The sequence below is a fragment of the Carcharodon carcharias genome, assembly GCF_017639515.1.
Source record: "Carcharodon carcharias isolate sCarCar2 chromosome 29 unlocalized genomic scaffold, sCarCar2.pri SUPER_29_unloc_1, whole genome shotgun sequence".
Classification (NCBI taxonomy): domain Eukaryota; kingdom Metazoa; phylum Chordata; class Chondrichthyes; order Lamniformes; family Lamnidae; genus Carcharodon; species Carcharodon carcharias.
The window spans coordinates 3,990,779-4,008,407 of record NW_024470654.1 but is presented as its reverse complement, the minus strand read 5'-3'; positions in this window follow the sequence as shown (position 1 = coordinate 4,008,407).

Genomic DNA, 17,629 nt, shown 5'->3' with positions numbered 1-17,629 from the left:
GAGAGGAAGGTGTGTCAGGGTGGGGTGGGAGTGGAAGGTGTGTCGCGGTGTGGTGGGGGTGGAAGGTGTGTCGGGGTGGGGTGGGGTGGGAAAGGAAGGTGTGTCGGGGTGGGGTGGGAGCGGAAGGTGTGTCGGGGTGGGGTGGGATGGGAGAGAAAGGTGTGTTGGCGTGGGGTGGGGTTTGGAGAGAAAGGTGTGTCGGGGTGGGGTGGGAGAGAAAGCTATGTCGGTGTGTGCCGGGGTGGTAGAGAAGGTTTTTCGGGGTGTTGTGGGAGAGAAAGGTGTGTCGGGGTGGGGTGGGGTGGGAGAGAAAAGTGTGTCGGGGTGGGGTGGGACGGGAAGGTGTGTCGGTGTGGGGTGGGGTGGGAGAGGAAGGTGTTTGGTGGTGGGGTGTGGTGGGAGAGAAAGGTGTGTCGGGGTGCGGTGGGGTGGGGAGGGCAGGGAAGGTGTGTCGTGGTGGGGTGGGGGTGGGAGGGGAAGGTGTGTCGGGGTGGGGTGGGAGGGGAAGGTGTGTCGGGGTGGTGTGGGAGGGGATGGTGTGTCGGGTTGGGGTGGGGTGGGAGGGGAAGGTGTGTCTGGGTGGGTTTGGGTGGGAGGGGAAGGTGTGTCGGGTTGGGTTGGGGTGGGAGGGGAAGATGTGTCTGGGTGGGGTGGGGTGGGAGGGGAAGGTGTGTCGTGTAGGGGTGGGGTGGGAGGGGAAGGTTTGTCGGGGTGCGGTGGGAAGGGAAGATGTGTCAGGGTGGGGTGGGAGTGGTAGGTGTGTCGGGTTGGGGTGGGAGGGGAATGTGTGTCGGGGTGGGGTGGGATGAGGAGAAGTTGTGTCGGGGTGTGGTGGGGTGGGAGTGGAAGGTGTGTCGGGGTGGGGTGGGAGGGGAAGGTGTGTCGGGGTGGGGTGGGGTGGGAAATGAAGGTGTGTCAGGGTGGTGTGGGAGAGGAAGGTGTGTCGTGGTGCGGTTGGAGAGGAAGTTATGTCAGGTTGGGGTGTGGTGGCAGAGGAAGGTGTGTCGAGGTGGGTTGGGGTGGGAGGGGAAGGTGTTTCGGGGTGTGGTGGGAGGGGAAGGTGTGTCGGGGTGGGGTGTGGTGGGAGGGGAAGGTGTGTCGGGTTGGGGTGGTGTGGGAGGGGAAGGTGTGTCGCGGTGGGGTGGGAGGGGAAGGTGTGTCTTGGTGGGGTGGGGTGGGAGGGGAAGTTGTGTCTGGGTGTGGTCGGAGGGGAAGGTGTGTCGGGGTTGGGTGGGGTGGGAGGGTTAGGTGTGTCGGGGTGGGGTGGGAGAGGAAGGTGTGTCTTGGTGGGGTGGGGTGGGATGGGAAGTTGTGTCTGGGTGGGGTGGGAGGGGTAGGTGTGTCGGCGTGGGGTGGGATGGGAGGAGAAGTTGTGTTGGGGTTGGGTGTGGTGGGAGAGGAAGGTGTGTCGGGGTGGGGTGGCGTGGAAGGGGTAGGTTTGTCGGGGTGGGGTGGGGTGGGAGAGGAAGGTGTGTCGGGGTGGGATGGGGTGTGAGAGGAAGGTGTGTCGGTGTGGGGTGGTGTGGGAGAAGAAGGTGCGTCGGGGTGGGGTGGGAGAGGAAGGTGTGTCGGGTTTGGGTGCGTTGGGAGAGGAAGTTGTGTCGGGGTGGGGTGGGAGAGGAAGGTGTGTCGGGGTGGGGTGGGGTGGGAGTGTAAGGTGTGTCAGGGTGGGGTGAGGTGGGAGAGGAAGATGTGTCGGTGTGGGGTTGGGTGCGAGAGGAAGGTGTGTCAGGGTGGGGTGGGAGTGGAAGGTGCGTCGGGGTGTGGTGGGGGAGGAAGATGTGTCGGGGTGGGGTGGGGTGGGAGAGGAAGGTTTGTCGGGGTGGTGTGGGAGAGGAAGGTGTTTCGGGGTGGGGTGGGTGAGGAATGTGTCTCGGTGTGGGGTGGGAGTGAAAGGTGTGTCGGGGTGGAGTGGGGTGGGAGAGGAAGGTGTTTCGGAGTGGGGTGGGAGAGGAAGGTCTGTCGGGGTGGGGTGGGGTGGGAGAGGAAGGTGTGTCAGGGTGGGGTGGGAGAGAAAGGTGTGTCGGGGTGCGGTTGGAGAGGAAGGTATGTCGGGTTGGGGTGTGGCGGCAGAGGAAGGTGTGTCGGGGTGGAGTGGGGTCGGAAGTGAAGGTGTTTTGGGGTGTGGTGGGAGGGGAAGATGTGTCGGGGTGGGGTGGGGTGGGATGCAAAGGTGTTTCGGTGTGTGGTGGGAGGGGAAGGTGTGTCGGGGTGGGGTGGGGTGGGAGGAGAAGGTGTGTCGGGTTGGGGTGGGAGGTGAAGGTGTGTCGTGCTGCGGATGGAGAGGAAGGTGTTTCGGGGTGGGGTGGGAGAGGAAGGTGTGTCGGGATGGGGTGGGGTGGGAGATGAAGGTGTGTCATGGTGGTGTGGGAGAGGAAGGTGTGTCGTGGTGCGGTTGGAGAGGAAGTTATGTCGGGTTGGGGTGTGGTGGCAGAGGAAGGTGTGTCGAGGTGGGTTGGGTTGGGAGGGCAAGGTGTTTCGGGGTGTGGTGGGAGGGGAAGGTGTGTTGGGGTGGGGTGTGGTGGGAGGGGAAGGTGTGTCGGGTTGGGGTGGTGTGGGAGGGGAAGGTTTGTCGGGGTGGGGTGGGAGGGGAAGGTGTGTCTTGGTGGGGTGGGGTGGGAGGGGAAGGTGTGTCTTGGTGGGGTGGGGTGGGAGGGGAAGGTGTGTCCGGGTTGGGTGGGGTGGGAGGGTTAGGTGTGTCGGGGTGGGGTGGGAGAGGAAGGTGTGTCTTGGTGGGGTGGGGTGGGATGGGAAGTTGTGTCTGGGTGGGGTGGGAGGGGTAGGTGTGTCGGCGTGGGGTGGGATGGGAGGAGAAGTTGTGTTGGGGTTGGGTGTGGTGGGAGAGGAAGGTGTGTCGGGGTGGGGTGGCGTGGAAGGGGTAGGTTTGTCGGGGTGGGGTGGGGTGGGAGAGGAAGGTGTGTCGGGGTGGGGTGGGGTGTGAGAGGAAGGTGTGTCGGTGTGGGGTGGTGTGGGAGTAGAAGGTGCGTCGGGGTGGGGTGGGAGAGGAAGGTGTGTCGGGTTTGGGTGCGTTGGGAGAGGAAGTTGTGTCGGGGTGGGGTGGGGGGTGACAGGAAGGTGTGTCGGGCTGTGGTGGGGTGGGAGTGGAAGGTGTGTCGGGGTGGGGTGGGAGAGGAAGGTGTGTCGGGGTGGGGTGAGGTGGGAGTGTAAGGTGTGTCAGGGTGGGGTGGGGTGGGAGAGGAAGATGTGTCGGTGTGGGGTGGTGTGCGAGAGGAAGGTGTGTCAGGGTGGGGTGGGAGTGGAAGGTGTGTCGGGGTGGGGTGGGGGAGGAAGATGTGTCGGGGTGGGGTGGGGTGGGAGAGGAAGGTTTGTCGGGGTGGTGTGGGAGAGGAAGGTGTGTCGGGGTGGGGTGGGAGAGGAATCTGTGTCGGGGTGGGTTGGGGCGGGAGAGGAAGGTGTGTCAGGGTGGGGTGGGAGAGGAAGGTGTGTTGGAGTGGGGTGGGAGGGGAAGGTGTGTCGGGGTGGGGTGGGAGTGGATGGTGTGTCGGGTTGGGGTGGGGTGGCAGGGGAAGGTGTGTCTGGGTGGGGTTGGGTGGGAGGGGAAGGTGTGTCGGGTTGGGGTGGGGTTGGAGGGGAAGGTGTGTTGGGGTGGGGTGGGGTGGGAGGGGAAGATGTGTTGGGCTGGTGTGGGGCGGGAGGGGAATGTTTTACAGTGTGCGGTGGGAGGGGAAGGTGTGTTGGGTTGGGGTGGGAGGGGTAGGTGTGTTGGGTTGGGGTGTGAGGGGAATGTGTGTCGGGGTAGGATGGGATGGGAGGAGAAGTTGTGTCGGGGTGGGGTGATGTGGGAGTAGAAGGTGCGTCGCGGTGGGGTGGGAGAGGAAGGTGTGTCGGGTTTGGGTGCGTTGGGAGAGGAAGTTGTGTCGGGGTGGGGTGGGGGGTGACAGGAAGGTGTGTCGGGCTGTAGTGGGGTGGGAGTGGAAGGTGTGTCGGGGTGGGGTGGGAGAGGAAGGTGTGTCGGGGTGGGGTGAGGTGGGAGTGTAAGGTGTGTCGGGGTGGGGTGGGAGGGGAAGGTGTGTCGGGGTGGGGTGTGGTGGGAGAGGAAGGTGTGGCGGTGTGGGGTGGGAGAGGAATGTGTGTCGGGGTGGGGTGGGAGAGGAAGGTGTGTCAGGGTGGGGTGGTAGAGGAAGGTGTGTCGGAGTGGGGTGGGGTGGGAGAGAAAGGTGTGTCGGGGTGGGTTGGGAGGGGAAGGTGTGTCAGGGTTGGGTGGGAGAGGAAGGTGTGTCGGGGTGTGGTGGGGTGGGAGGGGAAGGTGTGTCGGGGTGGGGTGGGAGAGGAAGGTGTGTCGGGGTGTGGTGGGGTGGGAGGGGAAGGTGTGTCGGGGTGGGGTTGGGTGGGAGAGGAATATGTGTCGGTGTGGGGTGGGGTGCGAGAGGAAGGTGTGTCAGGGTGGGGTGGGAGTGGAAGGTGTGTCGCGGTGTGGTGGGGGTGGAAGGTGTGTCGGGGTGGGGTGGGGTGGGAAAGGAAGGTGTGTCGGGGTGGGGTGGGAGCGGAAGGTGTGTCGGGGTGGGGTGGGATGGGAGAGAAAGGTGTGTTGGCGTGGGGTGGGGTTTGGAGAGAAAGGTGTGTCGGGGTGGGGTGGGAGAGAAAGCTATGTCGGTGTGTGCCGGGGTGGTAGAGAAGGTTTTTCGGGGTGTTGTGGGAGAGAAAGGTGTGTCGGGGTGGGGTGGGGTGGGAGAGAAAAGTGTGTCGGGGTGGGGTGGGACGGGAAGGTGTGTCGGTGTGGGGTGGGGTGGGAGAGGAAGGTGTTTGGTGGTGGGGTGTGGTGGGAGAGAAAGGTGTGTCGGGGTGCGGTGGGGTGGGGAGGGCAGGGAAGGTGTGTCGTGGTGGGGTGGGGTGGGAGGGGAAGGTGTGTCGGGGTGGGGTGGGAGGGGAAGGTGTGTCGGGGTGGTGTGGGAGGGGATGGTGTGTCGGGTTGGGGTGGGGTGGGAGGGGAAGGTGTGTCTGGGTGGGTTTGGGTGGGAGGGGAAGGTGTGTCGGGTTGGGTTGGGGTGGGAGGGGAAGATGTGTCTGGGTGGGGTGGGGTGGGAGGGGAAGGTGTGTCGTGTAGGGGTGGGGTGGGAGGGGAAGGTTTGTCGGGGTGCGGTGGGAAGGGAAGATGTGTCAGGGTGGGGTGGGAGTGGTAGGTGTGTCGGGTTGGGGTGGGAGGGGAATGTGTGTCGGGGTGGGGTGGGATGAGGAGAAGTTGTGTCGGGGTGTGGTGGGGTGGGAGTGGAAGGTGTGTCGGGGTGGGGTGGGAGGGGAAGGTGTGTCGGGGTGGGGTGGGGTGGGAAATGAAGGTGTGTCAGGGTGGTGTGGGAGAGGAAGGTGTGTCGTGGTGCGGTTGGAGAGGAAGTTATGTCAGGTTGGGGTGTGGTGGCAGAGGAAGGTGTGTCGAGGTGGGTTGGGGTGGGAGGGGAAGGTGTTTCGGGGTGTGGTGGGAGGGGAAGGTGTGTCGGGGTGGGGTGTGGTGGGAGGGGAAGGTGTGTCGGTTTGGGGTGGTGTGGGAGGGGAAGGTGTGTCGGGGTGGGGTGGGAGGGGAAGGTGTGTCTTGGTGGGGTGGGGTGGGAGGGGAAGTTGTGTCTGGGTGTGGTCGGAGGGGAAGGTGTGTCGGGGTTGGGTGGGGTGGGAGGGTTAGGTGTGTCGGGGTGGGGTGGGAGAGGAAGGTGTGTCTTGGTGGGGTGGGGTGGGATGGGAAGTTGTGTCTGGGTGGGGTGGGAGGGGTAGGTGTGTCGGCGTGGGGTGGGATGGGAGGAGAAGTTGTGTTGGGGTTGGGTGTGGTGGGAGAGGAAGGTGTGTCGGGGTGGGGTGGCGTGGAAGGGGTAGGTTTGTCGGGGTGGGTTGGGGTGGGAGAGGAAGGTGTGTCGGGGTGGGATGGGGTGTGAGAGGAAGGTGTGTCGGTGTGGGGTGGTGTGGGAGAAGAAGGTGCGTCGGGGTGGGGTGGGAGAGGAAGGTGTGTCGGGTTTGGGTGCGTTGGGAGAGGAAGTTGTGTCGGGGTGGGGTGGGAGAGGAAGGTGTGTCAGGGTGGGGTGGGGTGGGAGTGTAAGGTGTGTCAGGGTGGGGTGAGGTGGGAGAGGAAGATGTGTCGGTGTGGGGTTGGGTGCGAGAGGAAGGTGTGTCAGGGTGGGGTGGGAGTGGAAGGTGCGTCGGGGTGTGGTGGGGGAGGAAGATGTGTCGGGGTGGGGTGGGGTGGGAGAGGAAGGTTTGTCGGGGTGGTGTGGGAGAGGAAGGTGTGTCGGGGTGGGGTGGGAGAGGAATGTGTGTCGGGGTGGGGTGGGGTGGGAGGGGAAGATGTGTTGGGCTGGTGTGGGGCGGGAGGGGAATGTTTGTCGGTGTGCGGTGGGAGGGGAAGGTGTGTCGGGTTGGGGTGGGAGGGGTAGGTGTGTCGGGTTGGGGTGGGAGGGGAATGTGTGTCGGGGTAGGATGGGATGGGAGGAGAAGTTGTGTCGGGGTGGGGTGGGGTGGGAGAGGAAGGTGTGTCGGGGTGGGTGTGGTGGGAGAGGAAGGTGTGGCGGTGTGGGTGGGAGAGGAATGTGTGTCGGGGTGGGGTGGGGGTGGGAGAGGAAGGTGTGTCAGGGTTGGGTGGGAGAGGAAGGTGTGTCGGGGTGGGGTGGGGTGGGAGAGAAAGGTGTGTCGGGGTGGGGCGGGAGGGGAAGGTGTGTCAGCGTGGGGTGGGAGAGGAAGGTGTGTCGGGGTGGTGTGGGGGCGGATGGTGTGTCGGGTTGGTGTGGGGTGGGAGGGGAAGGTGTGTCTGGGTGGGGTGGGGTGGGAGGGGAAGGTGTGTCGGGTTGGGTTGGGGTGGGAGGGGAAGGTGTGTCTGGGTGGGGTGGGGTGGGAGGGGAAGGTGTGTCGGGTAGGGGTGGGGTGGGAGGGGAAGTTTTGTCGGGGTGCGGTGGGAGGGGAAGGTGTGTCGGGGTGGGGTGGGAGGGGTAGGTGTGTCGGGTTGGGGTGGGTGTGGAATGTGTGTCGGCGTGGGGTGGGATGGGAGCAGAAGTTGTGTCGGGGTGGGGTGGGGTGGGAGTGGAAGGTGTGTCGGGGTGGGGTGGGAGGGGAATGTGTTACGGGTTGGGGTGGGAGAGGAATGTGTGTCGGGTTGGGGTGGGGTGGGAGAGGAAGGTGTGTCAGGGTGGGTTGGGAGAGGAAGGTGTGTCGGAGTGGGGTGGCAGGGGAAGGTGTGTCGGGTTGGGTTGGGAGGGGATGGTGTGTCGGGTTGGGGTGGGGTGGGAAGGGAAGGTGTGTCTGGGTGGGGTGGGGTGGGAGGGGACGGTGTGTCTTTTTGCGGTGGGGTGGGGGGGAGGGTTTGTTGTGGTGCGGTGGGACGGGAAGATGTGTCGGGGTGGGTTGGGAGGGGATGGTGCGTCGGGTTGGGGTGGGGTGGGAGGGGAAGGTGTGTCTGGGTGGGGTGGGGAGGGAGGGAAAGGTGTGTCGGGTTGGGGTGGGGTGGGAGGGGAAGGTTTGTCGGGGTGCGGTGGGAGGGGAAGGTGTGTCGGGGTGGGGTGGGAAGGGTAGGTGTGTCGGGTTGGGGTGGGAGGGGAGAAGTTGTGTCGGGTTGGGGTGGGGTGGGAGAGGAAGGTGTGTCGGGGTGGGGTTGGAGGGGAAGGTGTGTCGGGGTGGGGTGGGGTGGGAGGAGAAGGTGTGGCGGGGTGGGGTGGGAGATGAATGTGTGTCGGGGTGGTGTGGGGTGTCGGAGGAAGGTGTGTCAGGGTGGGGTGGGAGATAAAGGTGTGTCGTGGTGGGGTGGGGTGGGAGGGGAAGGTGTGTCGGGGTGGTGTGGGAGAGGAAGGTGTGTCGGGGTGGGGTGGGGTGGGACAGGAAGGTGTGTCGGGTTGGGGTGGGAGGGGAAGGTGTGTCGGGGTGGGTTGGGAGTGGAAGGTGTGTCGGGGTGGGGTGGGGTGGAAGGGGAAGGTGTGTAGGGGTGGGGTGCGGTGGGAGGGGAAGGTATGTCGGGGTGGGGTGAGGTGGGAGAGAAAGATTTGTCGGGGTGGGGTGGGAGGGGAAGGTGTGTCGGTGTGGGGTGGGGTGGGAGCGGAATGTGTTTCGGGTGGTGTGGGAGAGAAAGGTGTGTCGGGGTGGAGTGGGGTGGGAGAGGAAGGTGTGTCGGGGTGGGGTGGGAGGGGATGGTGTGTCGGGTTGGGGTGGGGTGGCAGGGGATGGTGTGTCTGGGTGGGGTTGGGTGGGAGGGGAAGGTGTGTCGGGTTGGGGTGGGGTGGGAGGGGAAGGTGTGTCGGGGTGGGGTGGGGTGGGAGGGGAAGGTGTGTTGGGCTGGTGTGGGGCGGGAGGGGAATGTTTGTCGCTGTGCGGTGGGAGGGGAAGGTGTGTCGGGTTGGGGTGGGAGGGGTAGGTGTGTTGGGTTGGGGTGGGAGGGGAATGTGTGTCGGGGTAGGATGGGATATGAGAAGTTGTGTCGGGGTGGGGTGGGGTGGGAGAGGAAGGTGTGTCGGGGTGGGGTGGGAGGGGAAGGTGTGTCGGGGTGGGGTGTGGTGGGAGAGGAAGGTGTGGCGGTGTGGGGTGGGAGAGGAATGTGTGTCGGGGTGGGGTGGGAGCGGAAGGTGTGTCAGGGTGGGGTGGGAGAGGAAGGTGTGTCGGAGTGGGGTGGGGTGGGAGAGAAAGGTGTGTCGGGGTGGGTTGGGACGGGAAGGTGTGTCGGGGTGGGGTGGGAGAGGAAGGTGTGTCGGGGTGTGGTGGGGTGGGAGGGGAAGGTGTGTCGGGGTGTGGTTGGGTGGGAGTGGAAGGTGTGTCGGGGTGGGGTGGGGTGGGAGAGGAAGATGTGTCGGTGTGGGGTGGGGTGCGAGAGGAAGGTGTGTCAGGGTGGGGTGGGAGTGGACGGTGTGTCGGGGTGTGGTGGTGGTGGAAGGTGTGTCGTGGTGGGGTGGGGTGGGAAAGGAAGGTGTGTCGGGGTGGGGTGGGAGCGGAAGGTGTGTCGGGGTGGGGTGGGATGGGAGAGAAAGGTGTGTCGGCGCGGGGTGGGGTCTGGAGAGAAAGTTGTGTCGGGGTGGGGTGGGAGAGAAAGCTATGTCGGTGTGTGCCGGGGTGGTAGAGGAAGGTGTTTCGGGGTGTTGTGGGAGAGAAAGGTGTGTCGGGGTGGGGTGGGGTGGGAGAGAAAGGTGTGTCGTGGTGGGGTGGGACGGGAAGGTGTGTCGGTGTGGGGTGGGGTGGGAGAGGAAGGTGTTTGGTGGTGGGGTGTGGTGGGAGAGAAAGGTGTGTCGGGGTGCGGTGGGGTGGGGAGGGCAGGGAAGGTGTGTCGTGGTGGGGTGGGGTTGGAGGGGAAGGTTTGTCGGGGTGCGGTGGGAAGGGAAGATGTGTCGGGGTGGGGTGGGAGTGGTAGGTGTGTCGGGTTGGGGTGGGAGGGGAATGTGTGTCGGGGTGGGGTGGGATGAGGAGAAGTTGTGTCGGGGTGTGGTGGGGTGGGAGTGGAAGGTGTGTCGGGGTGGGGTGGGAGGGGAAGGTGTGTCGGGGTGGGGTGGGGTGGGAAATGAAGGTGTGTCAGGGTGGTGTGGGAGAGGCAGGTGTGTCGTGGTGCGGTTGGAGAGGAAGTTATGTCAGGTTGGGGTGTGGTGGCAGAGGAAGGTGTGTCGAGGTGGGTTGGGGTGGGAGGGGAAGGTGTTTCGGGGTGTGGTGGGAGGGGAAGGTGTGTCGGGGTGGGGTGTGGTGGGAGGGGAAGGTGTGTCGGGTTGGGGTGGTGTGGGAGGGGAAGGTGTGTCGGGGTGGGGTGGGAGGGGAAGGTGTGTCTTGGTGGGGTGGGGTGGGAGGGGAAGTTGTGTCTGGGTGTGGTCGGAGGGGAAGGTGTGTCGGGGTTGGGTGGGGTGGGAGGGTTAGGTGTGTCGGGGTGGGGTGGGAGAGGAAGGTGTGTCTTGGTGGGGTGGGGTGGGATGGGAAGTTGTGTCTGGGTGGGGTGGGAGGGGTAGGTGTGTCGGCGTGGGGTGGGATGGGAGGAGAAGTTGTGTTGGGGTTGGGTGTGGTGGGAGAGGAAGGTGTGTCGGGGTGGGGTGGCGTGGAAGGGGTAGGTTTGTCGGGGTGGGGTGGGGTGGGAGAGGAAGGTGTGTCGGGGTGGGATGGGGTGTGAGAGGAAGGTGTGTCGGTGTGGGGTGGTGTGGGAGAAGAAGGTGCGTCGGGGTGGGGTGGGAGAGGAAGGTGTGTCGGGTTTGGGTGCGTTGGGAGAGGAAGTTGTGTCGGGGTGGGGTGGGAGAGGAAGGTGTGTCAGGGTGGGGTGGGGTGGGAGTGTAAGGTGTGTCAGGGTGGGGTGAGGTGGGAGAGGAAGATGTGTCGGTGTGGGGTTGGGTGCGAGAGGAAGGTGTGTCAGGGTGGGGTGGGAGTGGAAGGTGCGTCGGGGTGTGGTGGGGGAGGAAGATGTGTCGGGGTGGGGTGGGGTGGGAGAGGAAGGTTTGTCGGGGTGGTGTGGGAGAGGAAGGTGTGTCGGGGTGGGGTGGGAGAGGAATGTGTGTCGGGGTGGGGTGGGGTGGGAGGGGAAGATGTGTTGGGCTGGTGTGGGGCGGGAGGGGAATGTTTGTCGGTGTGCGGTGGGAGGGGAAGGTGTGTCGGGTTGGGGTGGGAGGGGTAGGTGTGTCGGGTTGGGGTGGGAGGGGAATGTGTGTCGGGGTAGGATGGGATGGGAGGAGAAGTTGTGTCGGGGTGGGGTGGGGTGGGAGAGGAAGGTGTGTCGGGGTGGGGTGTGGTGGGAGAGGAAGGTGTGGCGGTGTGGGGTGGGAGAGGAATGTGTGTCGGGGTGGGGTGGGGTGGGAGAGGAAGGTGTGTCAGGGTTGGGTGGGAGAGGAAGGTGTGTCGGAGTGGGGTGGGGTGGGAGAGAAAGGTGTGTCGGGGTGGGGCGGGAGGGGAAGGTGTGTCAGCGTGGGGTGGGAGAGGAAGGTGTGTCGGGGTGGTGTGGGGGCGGATGGTGTGTCGGGTTGGTGTGGGGTGGGAGGGGAAGGTGTGTCTGGGTGGGGTGGGGTGGGAGGGGAAGGTGTGTCGGGTTGGGTTGGGGTGGGAGGGGAAGGTGTGTCTGGGTGGGGTGGGGTGGGAGGGGAAGGTGTGTCGGGTAGGGGTGGGGTGGGAGGGGAAGTTTTGTCGGGGTGCGGTGGGAGGGGAAGGTGTGTCGGGGTGGGGTGGGAGGGGTAGGTGTGTCGGGTTGGGGTGGGTGTGGAATGTGTGTCGGCGTGGGGTGGGATGGGAGCAGAAGTTGTGTCGGGGTGGGGTGGGGTGGGAGTGGAAGGTGTGTCGGGGTGGGGTGGGAGGGGAATGTGTTACGGGTTGGGGTGGGAGAGGAATGTGTGTCGGGTTGGGGTGGGGTGGGAGAGGAAGGTGTGTCAGGGTGGGTTGGGAGAGGAAGGTGTGTCGGAGTGGGGTGGCAGGGGAAGGTGTGTCGGGTTGGGTTGGGAGGGGATGGTGTGTCGGGTTGGGGTGGGGTGGGAAGGGAAGGTGTGTCTGGGTGGGGTGGGGTGGGAGGGGACGGTGTGTCTTTTTGCGGTGGGGTGGGGGGGAGGGTTTGTTGTGGTGCGGTGGGACGGGAAGATGTGTCGGGGTGGGTTGGGAGGGGATGGTGCGTCGGGTTGGGGTGGGGTGGGAGGGGAAGGTGTGTCTGGGTGGGGTGGGGAGGGAGGGAAAGGTGTGTCGGGTTGGGGTGGGGTGGGAGGGGAAGGTTTGTCGGGGTGCGGTGGGAGGGGAAGGTGTGTCGGGGTGGGGTGGGAAGGGTAGGTGTGTCGGGTTGGGGTGGGAGAGGAGAAGTTGTGTCGGGTTGGGGTGGGGTGGGAGAGGAAGGTGTGTCGGGGTGGGGTTGGAGGGGAAGGTGTGTCGGGGTGGGGTGGGGTGGGAGGAGAAGGTGTGGCGGGGTGGGGTGGGAGATGAATGTGTGTCGGGGTGGTGTGGGGTGTCGGAGGAAGGTGTGTCAGGGTGGGGTGGGAGATAAAGGTGTGTCGTGGTGGGGTGGGGTGGGAGGGGAAGGTGTGTCGGGGTGGTGTGGGAGAGGAAGGTGTGTCGGGGTGGGGTGGGGTGGGACAGGAAGGTGTGTCGGGTTGGGGTGGGAGGGGAAGGTGTGTCGGGGTGGGTTGGGAGTGGAAGGTGTGTCGGGGTGGGGTGGGGTGGAAGGGGAAGGTGTGTAGGGGTGGGGTGCGGTGGGAGGGGAAGGTATGTCGGGGTGGGGTGAGGTGGGAGAGAAAGATTTGTCGGGGTGGGGTGGGAGGGGAAGTTGTGTCGGTGTGGGGTGGGGTGGGAGCGGAATGTGTTTCGGGTGGTGTGGGAGAGAAAGGTGTGTCGGGGTGGAGTGGGGTGGGAGAGGAAGGTGTGTCGGGGTGGGGTGGGAGGGGATGGTGTGTCGGGTTGGGGTGGGGTGGCAGGGGATGGTGTGTCTGGGTGGGGTTGGGTGGGAGGGGAAGGTGTGTCGGGTTGGGGTGGGGTGGGAGGGGAAGGTGTGTCGGGGTGGGGTGGGGTGGGAGGGGAAGGTGTGTTGGGCTGGTGTGGGGCGGGAGGGGAATGTTTGTCGCTGTGCGGTGGGAGGGGAAGGTGTGTCGGGTTGGGGTGGGAGGGGTAGGTGTGTTGGGTTGGGGTGGGAGGGGAATGTGTGTCGGGGTAGGATGGGATATGAGAAGTTGTGTCGGGGTGGGGTGGGGTGGGAGAGGAAGGTGTGTCGGGGTGGGGTGGGAGGGGAAGGTGTGTCGGGGTGGGGTGTGGTGGGAGAGGAAGGTGTGGCGGTGTGGGGTGGGAGAGGAATGTGTATCGGGGTGGGGTGGGAGCGGAAGGTGTGTCAGGGTGGGGTGGGAGAGGAAGGTGTGTCGGAGTGGGGTGGGGTGGGAGAGAAAGGTGTGTCGGGGTGGGTTGGGACGGGAAGGTGTGTCGGGGTGGGGTGGGAGAGGAAGGTGTGTCGGGGTGTGGTGGGGTGGGAGGGGAAGGTGTGTCGGGGTGTGGTTGGGTGGGAGTGGAAGGTGTGTCGGGGTGGGGTGGGGTGGGAGAGGAAGATGTGTCGGTGTGGGGTGGGGTGCGAGAGGAAGGTGTGTCAGGGTGGGGTGGGAGTGGACGGTGTGTCGGGGTGTGGTGGTGGTGGAAGGTGTGTCGTGGTGGGGTGGGGTGGGAAAGGAAGGTGTGTCGGGGTGGGGTGGGAGCGGAAGGTGTGTCGGGGTGGGGTGGGATGGGAGAGAAAGGTGTGTCGGCGCGGGGTGGGGTCTGGAGAGAAAGTTGTGTCGGGGTGGGGTGGGAGAGAAAGCTATGTCGGTGTGTGCCGGGGTGGTAGAGGAAGGTGTTTCGGGGTGTTGTGGGAGAGAAAGGTGTGTCGGGGTGGGGTGGGGTGGGAGAGAAAGGTGTGTCGTGGTGGGGTGGGACGGGAAGGTGTGTCGGTGTGGGGTGGGGTGGGAGAGGAAGGTGTTTGGTGGTGGGGTGTGGTGGGAGAGAAAGGTGTGTCGGGGTGCGGTGGGGTGGGGAGGGCAGGGAAGGTGTGTCGTGGTGGGGTGGGGTTGGAGGGGAAGGTGTGTCGGGGTGGGGTGGGAGGGGAAGGTGTGTCAGGGTGGTGTGGGAGGGAATGGTGTGTCGGGTTGGGGTGGGGTGGGAGGGGAAGGTGTGTCTGGGTGCGGTGGGGTGGGAGGGGAAGGTGAGTCTGGTTGGGTTGGGGTGGGAGGGGAAGGTGTGTCTGGGTGGGGTGGGGTGGAAGGGGAAGGTGTGTCGGGTAGGAGTGGGGTGGGAGGGGAAGGTTTGTCGGGGTGCGGTGGGAGGGGAAGGTGTGTCAGGGTGGGGTGGGAGGTGTAGGTGTGTCGGGTTGGGGTGGGAGGGGAATGTGTGTGGGGGTGGGGTGGGGTGGGAGTGGAAGGTGTGTCGGGGTGGGGTGGGAGGGTAAGGTGTGTCGGTGTGGGGTGGGGTGGGAGAGGAAGGTGTGACGGGTTGGGGTGGGAGAGGAATGTGTGTCGGGGTGGGGTGGGGTGGGAGAGGAAGGTGTGTCAGGGTGGGTTGGGAGAGGAAGGTGTGTCGGAGTGGGGTGGCAGGGGAAGGTGTGTCGGGTTGGGTTGGGAGGGGATGGTGTGTCGGGTTGGGGTGGGGTGGGAAGGGAAGGTGTGTCTGGGTGAGGTGGGGTGGGAGGGGACGGTGTGTCGTGTTGCGGTGGGGTGGGAGGGGAAGGTTTGTTGTGGTGCAGTGGGAGGGGAAGGTGTGTCGGGGTGGGTTGGGAGTGGATGGTGCGTCGGGTTGGGGTGGGGTGGGAGTGGAAGGTGTGTCTGGGTGGGGTGGGGAGGGAGGGGAAGGTGTGTCAGGTTGGGGTGGGGTGGGAGGGGAAGGTTTGTCGGGGTGCGGTGGGAGGGGAAGGTGTGTCGGGGTAGGATGGGATGGGAGGAGATGTTGTGTTGGGGTGGGGTGGGGTGGGAGAGGAAGGTGTGTCGGGGTGGGGTGAAGGGGAAGGTGTGTCGGGGTGGGTTGTGGTGGGAGAGGAAGGTGTTTCGGTGTGGGGTGGGAAAGGAATGTTTGTCGGGGTGGGGTGGGGTGGGAGAGGAAGGTGTGTCAGGGTGGGGTGGGAGAGGAAGGTGTGTCGGAGTGGGGTGTGGTGGGAGAGAAAGGTGTGTCGGGGTGGGGTGGGAGGGGAAGGTGTGTCAGGGTGGGGTGGGAGAGGAAGGTGTGTCGGGGTGTGGTGGGGTGGGAGGGGAAGGTGTGTCGGGGTGGGGTGGGAGAGGAAGGTGTGTCGGGGTGGGGTGGGAGGGGAAGGTGTGTCGGGGTGGGGTTGGGTGGGAGTGGAAGGTGTGTCGGGGTGGGGTGGGGTGGGAGAGGAAGATGTGTCGGTGTGGGGTGGGGTGCGAGAGGAAGGTGTGACGGGTTGGGGTGGGAGAGGAATGTGTGTCGGGGTGGGGTGGGGTGGTAGAGGAAGGTGTGTCAGGGTGGGTTGGGCGGGGAAGGTGTGTCGGGTTGGGTTGGGAGGGGATGGTGTGTCGGGTTGGGGTGGGGTGGGAAGGGAAGGTGTGTCTGGGTGGGGTGGGGTGGGAGGGGTCGGTGTGTCGTGTTGCGGTGAGGTGGGAGGGGAAGGTTTGTTGTGGTGCGGTGGTAGGGGAAGGTGTGTCGGGGTGGGTTGGGAGGGGATGGTGCGTCGGGATGGGGTGGGGTGGGAGGGGAAGGTGTGTCTGGGTGGGGTGGGGAGGGAGGGGAAGGTCTGTCGGTTTGGGGTGGGGTGGGAGGGGAAGGTTTGTCGGGGTGCGGTGGGAGGGGAAGGTGTGTCGGGGTGGGGTGGGAAGGGTAGGTGTGTCGGGTTGGGGTGGGAGTTGAGAAGGTGTGTCGGGGTGGGGTGGGGTGGGAGGAGAAGGTGTGGCGGGGTGGGGTGGGAGATGAATGTGTGTCGGGGTGGTGTGGGGTGTCAGAGGAAGGTGTGTCAGGGTGGGGTGGGAGAGGAAGCTGTGTCGGAGTGGGGTGGGGTGGGAGAGAAAGGTGTGTCGTGGTGGGGTGGGTTGGGAGGGGAAGGTGTGTTGGGGTGGTGTGGGAGAGGAAGGTGTGTCGGGGTGGGGTGGGGTGGGACAGGAAGGTGTGTCGGGTTGGGGTGGGAGGGGAAGTTGTGTCGGGGTGGGTTGGGAGTGGAAGGTGCGTCGGGGTGGGGTGGGGTGGAAGGGGAAGGTGTGTAGGGGTGGGGTGCTGTGGGAGGGGAAGGTGTGTCGGGGTGGGGTGGGGTGGGAGAGAAAGATGTGTCGGGGTGGGGTGGGAGGGGAAGGTGTGTCGGTGTGGGGTTGGGTGCGAGCGGAATGTGTTTCGGGTGGTGTGGGAGAGAAAGGTGTGTCGGGGTGGAGTGGGGTGGGAGAGGAAGGTGTGTCGGGGTGGGGTGGGAGGGGAAGGTGTGTCAGGGTGGGGTGGGAGAGGAAGGTGTGTCGGGGTGTGGTGGAGTGGGAGAGGAAGGTGTGTCGGGGTGTGGTGGGGTGGGAGGGGAAGGTGTGTCGGGGTGTGGTTGGGTGGGAGTGGAAGGTGTGTCGGGGTGGGGTGGGGTGGGAGAGGAAGATGTGTCGGTGTGGGGTGGGGTGCGAGAGGAAGGTGTGTCAGGGTGGGGTGGGAGTGGACGGTGTGTCGGGGTGTGGTGGTGGTGGAAGGTGTGTCGTGGTGGGGTGGGGTGGGAAAGGAAGGTGTGTCGGGGTGGGGTGGGAGCGGAAGGTGTGTCGGGGTGGGGTGGGATGGGAGAGAAAGGTGTGTCGGCGCGGGGTGGGGTCTGGAGAGAAAGTTGTGTCGGGGTGGGGTGGGAGAGAAAGCTATGTCGGTGTGTGCCGGGGTGGTAGAGGAAGGTGTTTCGGGGTGTTGTGGGAGAGAAAGGTGTGTCGGGGTGGGGTGGGGTGGGAGAGAAAGGTGTGTCGTGGTGGGGTGGGACGGGAAGGTGTGTCGGTGTGGGGTGGGGTGGGAGAGGAAGGTGTTTGGTGGTGGGGTGTGGTGGGAGAGAAAGGTGTGTCGGGGTGCGGTGGGGTGGGGAGGGCAGGGAAGGTGTGTCGTGGTGGGGTGGGGTTGGAGGGGAAGGTGTGTCGGGGTGGGGTGGGAGGGGAAGGTGTGTCAGGGTGGTGTGGGAGGGAATGGTGTGTCGGGTTGGGGTGGGGTGGGAGGGGAAGGTGTGTCTGGGTGCGGTGGGGTGGGAGGGGAAGGTGAGTCTGGTTGGGTTGGGGTGGGAGGGGAAGGTGTGTCTGGGTGGGGTGGGGTGGAAGGGGAAGGTGTGTCGGGTAGGAGTGGGGTGGGAGGGGAAGGTTTGTCGGGGTGCGGTGGGAGGGGAAGGTGTGTCAGGGTGGGGTGGGAGGTGTAGGTGTGTCGGGTTGGGGTGGGAGGGGAATGTGTGTGGGGGTGGGGTGGGGTGGGAGTGGAAGGTGTGTCGGGGTGGGGTGGGAGGGTAAGGTGTGTCGGTGTGGGGTGGGGTGGGAGAGGAAGGTGTGACGGGTTGGGGTGGGAGAGGAATGTGTGTCGGGGTGGGGTGGGGTGGGAGAGGAAGGTGTGTCAGGGTGGGTTGGGAGAGGAAGGTGTGTCGGAGTGGGGTGGCAGGGGAAGGTGTGTCGGGTTGGGTTGGGAGGGGATGGTGTGTCGGGTTGGGGTGGGGTGGGAAGGGAAGGTGTGTCTGGGTGAGGTGGGGTGGGAGGGGACGGTGTGTCGTGTTGCGGTGGGGTGGGAGGGGAAGGTTTGTTGTGGTGCAGTGGGAGGGGAAGGTGTGTCGGGGTGGGTTGGGAGTGGATGGTGCGTCGGGTTGGGGTGGGGTGGGAGTGGAAGGTGTGTCTGGGTGGGGTGGGGAGGGAGGGGAAGGTGTGTCTGGGTGGGGTGGGGAGGGAGGGGAAGGTGTGTCAGGTTGGGGTGGGGTGGGAGGGGAAGGTTTGTCGGGGTGCGGTGGGAGGGGACGGTGTGTCGGGGTAGGATGGGATGGGAGGAGATGTTGTGTTGGGGTGGGGTGGGGTGGGAGAGGAAGGTGTGTCGGGGTGGGGTGAAGGGGAAGGTGTGTCGGGGTGGGTTGTGGTGGGAGAGGAAGGTGTTTCGGTGTGGGGTGGGAAAGGAATGTTTGTCGGGGTGGGGTGGGGTGGGAGAGGAAGGTGTGTCAGGGTGGGGTGGGAGAGGAAGGTGTGTCGGAGTGGGGTGTGGTGGGAGAGAAAGGTGTGTCGGGGTGGGGTGGGAGGGGAAGGTGTGTCAGGGTGGGGTGGGAGAGGAAGGTGTGTCGGGGTGTGGTGGGGTGGGAGGGGAA